At 49.4% G+C, this 10160-nt stretch overlaps 1 protein-coding gene across 1 annotated transcript in view; it reads right to left on the reverse strand.

The window, feature by feature from the left end:
* TRIM2 (tripartite motif containing 2) overlaps nucleotides 1-4833 on the reverse strand; it is a 123530-nt gene extending 118697 nt beyond the window's left edge. The window contains exon 1 of the mRNA XM_081092252.1: nucleotides 4699-4833. The gene's annotated coding sequence lies outside the window, so the exon portion shown is untranslated. The remainder of the gene's footprint in view (nucleotides 1-4698) is intronic.
* Nucleotides 4834-10160: the final 5327 nt, after the last annotated feature.

Consider the following 10160-nt stretch of genomic DNA (forward strand, 5'->3'; position numbering starts at 1 on the left):
GCTCTGATTGCTTCCCCCGAGCCCATGGGAAGTGAAAGCAGGCAGTGCTGTGGGATGCTGATTGCAGCGATGCAGTGCCACCCTGCTTAACAGAGCTGCTTTGGACAAAGCTGACCTCTGGTCAGCGCCCTGGGGTAAGTGCTCATCTCTGAGTGAGTCCTGCCACCGGGCCTGCCCGGGTCTCCGGGGCAGCCTGCAAGGCTCTCCATGCCTCATCACCAGGAAGGAGGGAGGTGCCACCCTGGTCTTAGCTCTACAGTGGGATTAGCAGCCAGAGAGAAGCAGGTGCTTTGTCTTCCTGTTACTGGGCCTGTCTCCAACATCCAAACAAAACAACAGCAGCCCTAACCCAGAGGAGAGTCAGGGAGGACCCAGCCGTCAGTTTTAGGTCTCCTGAATTTTTCTACATCTAGCAAACAAGTTCTTAACTGTGGAAAGTGGTGTTGAATGCCTCCTCTTTGCTCATGGAGCTTAGGGAAGACTAGAGGAAGATTAAAGGATATGGGAACTGGGAACTTTTGAAATCATGCTTCAGCATTGGTGCTGCTTGCCTGCATGGACAATCCGTGGTCCCCTCTTCCCCAACTCACGAGGCACCAGAAGGGAGCTCCAGGGCAGTTCCCAGGTGTTCCATCGTTCCATCCTTCCATCGAAGGATCAAGCCTCGCAGGCCCATTCACCCTTCTCTAGCACACCAGCAGAGAGAGCGCTGAGTGCTCCCTATGGGGGAGAGGGCAGGCGTGGTCACCGCCTACCTCGGGGGTCCATGGTTACTATCCCAATCTCTAGTGGTCACCCTCCTTAACTTGCAGGGGAAGGTTAGGGAACTAGAGAATTTTTCTCATTCAAATAATCCAGAGAGAGCTATCAAAGGGTACACACTCAGCCAGAAAGACATGAGCCTTCAGAAAGAAGGAGGTGAAGGAATATTTAAGTTAAACAGAAAGCATTAAACAACAACAAACACAGAACTCAATGGCCCAGGAAGAAGCGGTCGCTCAGCCCTGCTCCTCCCCCAGAGAAGGAAAAGTCCAGTCCTGTGGGCCACCTTCCACAGGTGTGTTTTGTTTGGCAAGCACTATATATACAGAGTATCTATATCTATTTCTATATCTATATCTATATCTATATCTATATCTATATCTATATCTATATCTATCTATCTATCTATTCCATTGATTTTTAGAGAGAGGAAGGGGAGAGGCAGAGAGAGAAACATTGATCAGTTGAGGATGGAACCCACAACCTGGGTATGTGCCCTGACTGGGAATCAATCTGGTGACCTTTCAGTATATGGGATATGGGATGATGCTTCAACTAACTGAGCCACCCAGATTAGGATTACACAATCCTATATAATAAAGAGGTAATATGTGAATTGACCATCACTCCAACACACAAGATGGCCGCCCCCATGTGGACACAAGATGGCTGGCAGTGGAGGGCAGTTGTGGGTGACCAGGCCTGCAGGGGAGAGCAGTTGTGGGTGACCAGGTCAGCAGGGGAGGGTAGTTAGGGGTGACTGGGCTGGCAGGGGAGGGCAGTTGTGGATGACCAGGCCTGCAGGGGAGGGCAGTTGTGGGTGACCAGGCCAGCAGGGGAGGGCAGTTGGGGATGACCAGGCTGGCAGGGGAGTGGTTAGGGGCAATCAGGAAGGCAGGCAGGCAGGCAGGCAGGCAGGAGAGCGGTTGGGAGTCAGCAGTCCTGGATTGTGAAAGGGATGTCCAACTGCCCATTTAGGCCCGATCCTGGTGGATCATTCCTCAAGGGTTCCCAGATTGGAGAGGGTGCAGGCTGGGCTGAGGGACACCCTCCCCCATGCACAAATTTTGTGCACCAGGCCTCTAGTATACTTTTAAATGTTTTACTCCTAATTAATTGCTAACCTTGATAAAGCAGATCTGGTAAAGTTGGCTGACATCCAGGTGTGGATCACAGCTGCCCTCTGCAGGTAACTCCCCATCAGCCCTGGGCCCTCTTTGTTGCCTGCTCCCTGCTGACCTCTGCAGCCTCAGACTTTGCCTCTCAGGTGAGACCAGTGTTTCTCTACCTAGTGTTTCACCTAGGGAGCTCCGACAAAATATCCACACCTGTGCTCAGACCAGGTGAGTCAGAATCTGGGCCTGGGGGGAGCCCCAGGACTCAGAAGGGTTTTATAGTTCTCAGGTGACTCTAATGTTAGGTTTAGGAATGGCTAAGGCTAGAGCCAAGCTTTTTTCACAAATACATACACCATGGTCTAGCCGGGGGGGGGGGGGGGGGGGGGGGGGGGGGGGGGGGCAAACTTTTTGACTCGAGGGCCACAATGGGTTCTTAAACTGGACCGGAGGGCCGGAACAAAAGCATGGATGGAGTGTTTGTGTGAACTAATATAAATTCAAAGTAAACATCATTACATAAAAGGGTACGGTCTTTTTTTTTTTTAGTTTTATTCATTTCAAAAAGTTTGCCCACCCCTGCTCTAGCCGCTAGACCATGAAGGACAGACGATAAATTATTCTCTTCACAAAGCTCCTCAGTGGCTCATGTCACTCTTTTACCATCTTTGAAATTTTTTATTATATCCTATCAAAATTCTGGTTTTCTCCTATTCCATTCTTCTCAGCACATCACACAGTCTCAGGGTGTCTTTTTTTTTTTTTTTTTTTTTTTTAGCTTCTCTTCTTTCTGTTTCATTAAGTTATTTTGGGCCCTCCATTCTGATCCCCTCCTTCAGTTTCTCCACTTTCTTTTTAAAGTACAATGGACAAAATTAGAAACAATACTCCACCCATTAGTTTATTAGAGTAGAATCCAGTAGAGGTATTTATTTCTGGTTCTATCATGTTATACTTTAATATCTCAGAATCACATTAATTTTTTTCACAATGCTTTCTTTTTCTTTCTTTCTTTCTTTCTTTTTTTTTTTTTTTTTTTTTAGCTTTATCATTATCTAGTTTTAGTTAACAAGGAACTAATTTGCAAAAACCCCAAAAACCACACTCCAGGATGGAAAACCAAGATTTGGGGCAAAATTAAAGCACAAATATCAAGCCTAATTTTTCTAGTTAGAGGGACATCAACCTTTCCCCAGGGCCATAACTGATATGTAAAATCAATAGGGTTATATGCATAGTCATAACAGTTTTAGTTCTTTTTAAAATATTTTTTTTATTGATTTCAGAGAGGAAGGGAGCGTGAGAAAAAGAATCATTGATGAGAAACATCAATGATGAGAAAGAATCATTGCTCTGCTGTCCCCTGCATGTCCCCCCACTGGGGATCGAGCCCACAACCCTGGCATGTGCCCTGATCGGGAATCGAACTATCACCTTCTGGTTCATAGGTCAATGCTCAACCACTGAGCCACGCCAACTGGGCAAGTTCTTTAACTTATGAATCAATTTGCAACCAATAGGTTAGCCAGTTTGGGGGCAATTTCTAAGCTTATTTGATAATTTTTTCTGGGGGTTGTTATTTAAGGTTTTCCCATTTTGCATTTTTTTCTCTTTCCTACTTGGCACTCATCAAGCCAATTCTCAACTGTCAGGTTATAACAGAAAAGCTGTTTAGTGGAAGTTGGAATTGGAAGACTAGCACAAATCTTAGCCCATCTCTATAAGAGATCGCTTTGCTATACCCACTTTACAGATTACAAAACGGAGGCCTGTAAAGCTTAAACAGCTGACCCACAATTGATGGCCCACAAGCCCAATTTCACCCGAGTCCCGGCTCTGGCCGCCTCTCAGTGAAGGTGAGCCTCAGAGAAGGCAGGAGTCAGGCTTTAGATCTGGCAGGAGCACAGACTGTCTCCATATCACACACTCGGGCCGCACCAGATGGACATGGAAATGCACACCAAACACTGCACAAGACATTCTGGAGCCAACCGTCGCTGTTAAAGGCTCCTTGGAACCCCTAGGGAAAAGCCAAGCTTTTTTCACAAATACATAAACCCTGGAGAGACCCTTACATGATGCGAGCTCTGAAAAACTGAAAATCTAGTCCAGAAATAAAATATAAAAACAACATTAAACTTCAAGATCCCCTGTAGCAATCCGGAGGGAAAAACCACACCCTCATGCTTTGGGTAGAAAGGAGAGCATTGAGGTCCTTTCTATGTCGGGTCTCCATAAAAATGTCTGCCCCGTTAGAACACAATATGTGAGGAGGGGAAAGGAAGGCGTGAGCTCCAGACTCTAAATCCCAACGGCTCTGAGATCCCAAAGGAGCCGGAGGCGAGGCGCGTGGCGCTCCCGCAGCCACGCCCAGGTCCCTGCAGGACTGGCCGCTGCGCACAAAGGTCCCCCTGGGCGGGCGGGAAAACAAGGCCTAACCTCATTGTTTCAACCCAGCCATAAAATGCAGCTTCTCCCCTTTCTCAAAAAGGACCCGAGGGGCTGGGGCCGGGCAGAGCCACACGGGCCGCCTAGGCCCAAGATTCTTTGTGCATCCGTCCCTGAAGCACGGGACGCGAGCCCCAGCCATGCGCTAGAGACGGGCGCTCAAATCCCGTCCTGCGGAGTTGTCCCCTCCAGGTCGCGCCAGCGGGTGCCACCTCTAGACTCGGCGACGCGCGTGGCAAGGTCACCCGCTGCCAGATGCCCACCCCCGCGCCCCGGCCTCTCCTCGCGCCGCCTTTGCATCCCCGCCACCCGGCTGGCCCGACGCCCCAGGAGCCCAGCCGCCGGCCGGCAGCGCGGAGCCGCGGCTACTCACGTTTCCAATTGTGTCCTGGAGGTGCGCGCGCTCCCGCGCCAGGTGAGTAGCAAGAGAGAGCTGTGAGCCGGGCGGGGAGCAGCAGGCCGTGAGCGCACGCCTCTCCTGCAAGCTCACCCAAAACGCTCCCCGGGCGCCCGCGCAGCTGCCAGGTTTGATAACTGTGTCAGACAGACAGCCCCTCCTCCCCATAAAGAGACACAAAGATGACACAATCGGGGGGCGAAGGTCCCCACCCACGTTCAACCGCAGGCACCCTACCTCGGCCCCAGCGCTGCCGCCGCTGCAGTGACTGTGCCGGGACCGACCAGGCACGGTTCAAATGCCAGCCTTGACCTAGGAATTCTCCAGGAACCCCAGATGCTTCCTGTCCGCGAGGAGCGCCACCTGATCCTCTTCCCAGCGGTATTTACGAGACCAGAGGCGAGTGCGCTTCCCGTTAACCTCCCGAACCTGCGTCTCAACTGTAAAGGGGATTTGCTGGCCTTAAAGGAGCGCCGCGGACCTTAGTCCTGCCTCTGCTGGACTGCGGGCAGGGGCGATGCCCGGGCACTATGCAGAGCGCGGAAGCTCAGGGAACTGCTCCCCTCGCCCACCAACGCCCCCGCCTCTCCGGACTCCGGCCAACAGAACCTTACTGTCTGGGGGGCTCGTTGGCAGATCTTCCGCGACCTGGACCATCTCCAAAGTGCGCACAGCTCCTAGAGAGCGGCTGGATGTTATCAAGCCGGAAGGAATTAGTGGTCTGTTTTGCAAGTGAAAGTGCTTTCTAACATACAGTGCGTGCCGGGGATGCGGAGCGCACAGCAGCCGGCCGGCCACGCCCGCGGCCTCTGGGGCCCGGCCTGCCGCAGGGCTAGTCCCCGCGCCGCGGAGCCCGCGCACCTGCCTCCGCTGGGAGTGGTTTCCGTGGAAACTCCGGAGAGCCGGTTCTCCCTTTCCCAACGCTGTTACCCTGACAACTGCGGCCTAGCATTCCCGGTCCAGGGGAGGATGTCAGCGGAAGCCTGTTTTAAATCACAGACTCAAAGAGATTCTCGAGGGTGGTAGCACAGGAATAGGAGGGAGGAGATATCTGGGAATGGAGGCAGAGCCCCGTCTAGTCTGTCCGTGGTTGAGGATAAGTGCACTACACAGATCCCGGGGTAGCTCGTCGCTCCCCCCAAGAGAATTCATACATGATTTTAGAATGAATTTCATCATTCCTTTCAGCATATCCACCTTTCTCTATTCTGCTTAGGATACTATTTAAAAGTTATTTTGCACAGACTGAGCACTAACTAGCTCCCGGGTAGGAGTGAGGAGAGGCCTCTGAAGATGCGTGGAGCAGAGGGGAGACCCCAGGAAGAATATTTGTGCAGGGTCTTCTTCCTGCACAGAAACCCCAGAACTGTCTGGAATGCAACCTTGCACCATCAGACTAGGATGCACACAAGGTTACGAAAATTAAACTCATTATTTCAGGTGAAGGGTTGGGTGGGGAACAAAAAAGGGTAGATGAGACTATCCATATATTAGTATGTTAAAAATTTAAATATCCATATGCCATCTTCTTATTTTTGGGTGTGGACATTTTATATTCATCAAGCCATGAATAGGAACCAAAGACTGAAGTGAAACAAGTTAATGAGCTTTGTGCAAGGCATAACAGGACGGTACACACACATGTCCCATATTGGTTTCTTCTTATTATAAACTAGAGGCCCAGTGCACGACATTCATGCACTGGTGCGCTGGGGGGGGGGGGGTGTCCCTCAGCCCAGCCTGCCCCTCTCGCAGTCCAGGAGCCCTCAGGGGATGTCCGACTGACAGCCGTGAGTCTGACTTCCTTAGCACTGCCATGGAGGCAGGAGAGGCTCCCACCACCACCGCTGCGCTTGCCAGCCAGGGCTTTGGGCCAAGGGGCGCTCCCCCTGTGGGAGCCCACTGATCACCAGGGGGCAGCTCCTGAGTTGAGCGTCTGCCCCCTGGTGGTCAGTGTGCATCATAGGCACTGGTCATTCCACTGTTCTGTCAATTTGCATATTACCCTTTTATTATATAGGGTTGTACATTTCATATCTGAGTTATTAAAAGTTAAAAATCAGTGGCATATTTGAATTAAGATTTTACTGTGTGCATTATAGTATGATGATAACTAATCTCTGGGTGAGACTTTCCTTGCTGATTGTCAGCTGGGGGCATCTCTCAGCTCCTTAAGGTGACCCACAGTCCTCCTTGGGGCCCTCCATCTTCAAGCAGAAAGGAAGGACCCATTGAATCCTCCTGTGCTTCCATCTCCCTGACTTCCTTTTGTACTACTGCCTTTTAAAGGGCTCATATGACTAGATGAGGCCCTATCCGATAATCTCCCTTTTCACTAAGGTAACAATCCTGGGAGTGATATCTCACCCTTCAGTCAAAAGGGAGGGGATTGTACAAGGCTGAGAGTTGTTGGCGTCATTCTTAGAATTCTGCTCACCATATGACCCAGCCGTTCCATTCCCAAGAGAAATGAAAAGATATGTCTATGTAAAGACTTATAGGTGAATATATACTTTACATGTATATACTTTATTCATAATAGCAAAAACCCAGGCAAATGTCCATCAACTGCTGAATTAATAAAACAACTTGGGTATGTATATCCATTCAGTGGAATAGCACTTGTCAATAAAAAGGAACAGGTTTCTGACATGCTCACAAACATGGAGAAATCTAAGCGTGGCGCTAAGTGAAAGAATTCAAACACTGTGGTTTGAAACCCCGACAGCACTCCAGGACCCCGTTGGAGGTGGGCAAGGAGAGAGGCAGACCACTCCAGATTGATAGGTGGCAGGTTTACCAGCAGGAGAACTTACTTAGGAGACTTGTCTTGGGTGGCCACAGGATAAAAATCTGTGCACCTGTCCACCAGAATCTTAAAAGTTCATGGATAGCCCTAGCTGGTTTGGCTCAGTGGATAGAGTGTCGGCCTGTGGACTGAAAGGTTCTGGGTTCAATTCCATTCAAGGGCACCTGTTTTGGGCTTGATCCCCAGTGAGGGGCGTGCAGAAGGCAGCTGATCAATGATTCTCTCATCATTGATGTTTCTATCCCTCTCTTCTCCTCTCCTCTCCTCTCCTCTCCTCTCCTCTCCTTTCCTCTCCTCTCCTCTCCTCTCTGAAATCAATAAAAAATATATTTTTTAAAAAGTTTATGTACAGGCCTTAACTGGGCTCAGTCGTGTAGACCATCCAGATGGTCTCAAGGCCGCCTCCCTGGGGCAGCTTCTAGCTGGAGGCAAGCAGGCTCACGTTCCAAGGACAGAGGCGAGGGTGAGGAGCCCCATATTGCCTGGGTCCAGCTCCCGGGTCCACCAGTGGTCACGTCCTCTCGATGACCTCCTTCAACAAACACAAAGGACTACATACTGTGTGATTTAATGTATAGGAAATTCTAGAAAATGCAAAACTATCCTCACAGGAAGTAGATCAGTGGTCCCGGGGTGGGGATGGGGATGGGGGAAGGGACTGACTGTAAAGGCACACAGGTGACTTTGTGAGGTGACATGTGCTGTATCGTGATTGCGGTGATGGTGACATGACGCTAGACACCTGCCAGCATTCACTGACTGTACAATTAAAGATCCGTGAGTTCCACTACATGTAAGTCGTTCCTTAACAAAACTGACAAAATGATTATGATCTTTATATTTTGTCCAGCATTTTAAGGTACTCTATATTGCAAGTTTCTCTACACATTTAATTTACAAAAGTCTACCCAAGACTTTCTTGACAGTGTCTAAATGTGCCTGTGGTTTTAATTCATAGCCTTACCCTAAGTGGAATGCACAGTCATCTGTCTATTGTCTGTCTTCTCGGTGCTCGACGCCAAGCTCCATGTGGACAGGGTGGCGTCTGTGCTCACCATTCAACCCTGGCACCTGCCCCACGTGGGCCTTTAGGAAACACGCTGAGTCAATGAGCCAGCCCCTCCCTCAGAGCCACTGGAACGCCGGAAAATCTGAGTGCACGTTTCCCCCTGGCTGATCTCTGATTGCCGTCGATTCCATTACTAAATCCTTCTCTAGACTATAATTGAAAGTTGGAGTCAGAAACCTTCCATTTAGCCTCATTACGCTACAGCAACTGCTTCTCCTGACTGCCGTTATCTGGGCTGGGAGCCCAGGGTGCACGCAGAGTGTCACCGTAGGGCAACAAGGGGAGAAAGAGCGTGGAGGGCAGAGTCTTTGGGTTGCTCTGCCTGACCGCTCGGTTTCCCACCATTTCGTTTTCTGTTGTCACTGCAGATGAAGTACCTTATTTCACTTCAAGGCTTAAATTCAAGGGTTCCCTTTTAAGGCACACCTGGCTCATCTAAACATTAAACACACACACACACACACACACACACACATACTTTTGTGTGTTTGTATTAATCAGAGGGAAATGTCATGTGGGATCAGTAAGACATTAACAGAAGGCAAAGGTTGCAGAGCCCTTGGGCTGGAGCGATAGCACCCTCAGAAGGGACCTGGCCGGGAAGGCACCAGACATTTCTCTGTTTAGGGAACTAATTAAGCCCTCCATTCCTTTGAGCTTGGCTTTCAGTTACTGTGCCTGTCACACCAACCTCCCCACCCTTTCAGGTCAGAAGTAAGGTGCAAAACTGCCAAATTCTAAAATCCTTCCTGATGATTGTGATTATCAACAGGCAAAACCATGTGACAAATACGAATTTCTCTTGCCTTTGTTCCCAGTATTCAAATCTGTAAGCATAAATTGTAATTGTAAATTCAAATCTGCAAGCAGGAATTGGGTGGTCCCTCTTAAAAAGCTAATATAGTGCATGTTGGTTATTTGCTACCCAGCATCTACTCCTCCTCCTGGCAACAGGGCCTCAGATTTCCTAAAGAAATTTGGCTTGAATGGGATTGAATTCACCCCAAGGTGCAAGAGTGGGCTCTGGTAGGCTTACACCAACTGGCACAGCTACCTATGTCCCTGTCACCTGGCTTGGCTTGGAGATTGGCACTAACCCAATCAGAGCCAACAGCCTAGAGAGGCTATTTGGTGAAGCTTTTTTGGGGGAAATGAGCCTTCTTTCTCTTCTGGTATTTTTGGGAGAAGAGACCATTGCTTTTACTCTGGATGGTGTGAGATGAGGATGTGAATTTTCGAGACCAGTTTTCCATTAAGGGGGATCCCAGACCTGCCTCTGGGGCCACCTTGCGGAACCTGAGGATCAAGTCAACACCATATAAGGCGATATGGGGTGGAGAGAAGCCTGGCCCTGGGTGGCATCTTTTGAGCTGCTGGATCAAACCTCACCTGACATCAGTGCCTCTCTAGATTTTCAGTTACTACTGAACCAATAAACTCCCTTTATCTTATAAGAAAGCTTGGTTTCAGCTTTCTGTCATTTGCAAATATATATTGCACTTGCATATATATATACATATATATGGCATTCAATTTAAAAGATCATCAGATTAAAACTAG

The sequence above is a fragment of the Myotis nattereri genome (assembly GCF_964212035.1).
Source record: "Myotis nattereri genome assembly, chromosome: 5".
NCBI lineage: Eukaryota > Metazoa > Chordata > Mammalia > Chiroptera > Vespertilionidae > Myotis > Myotis nattereri.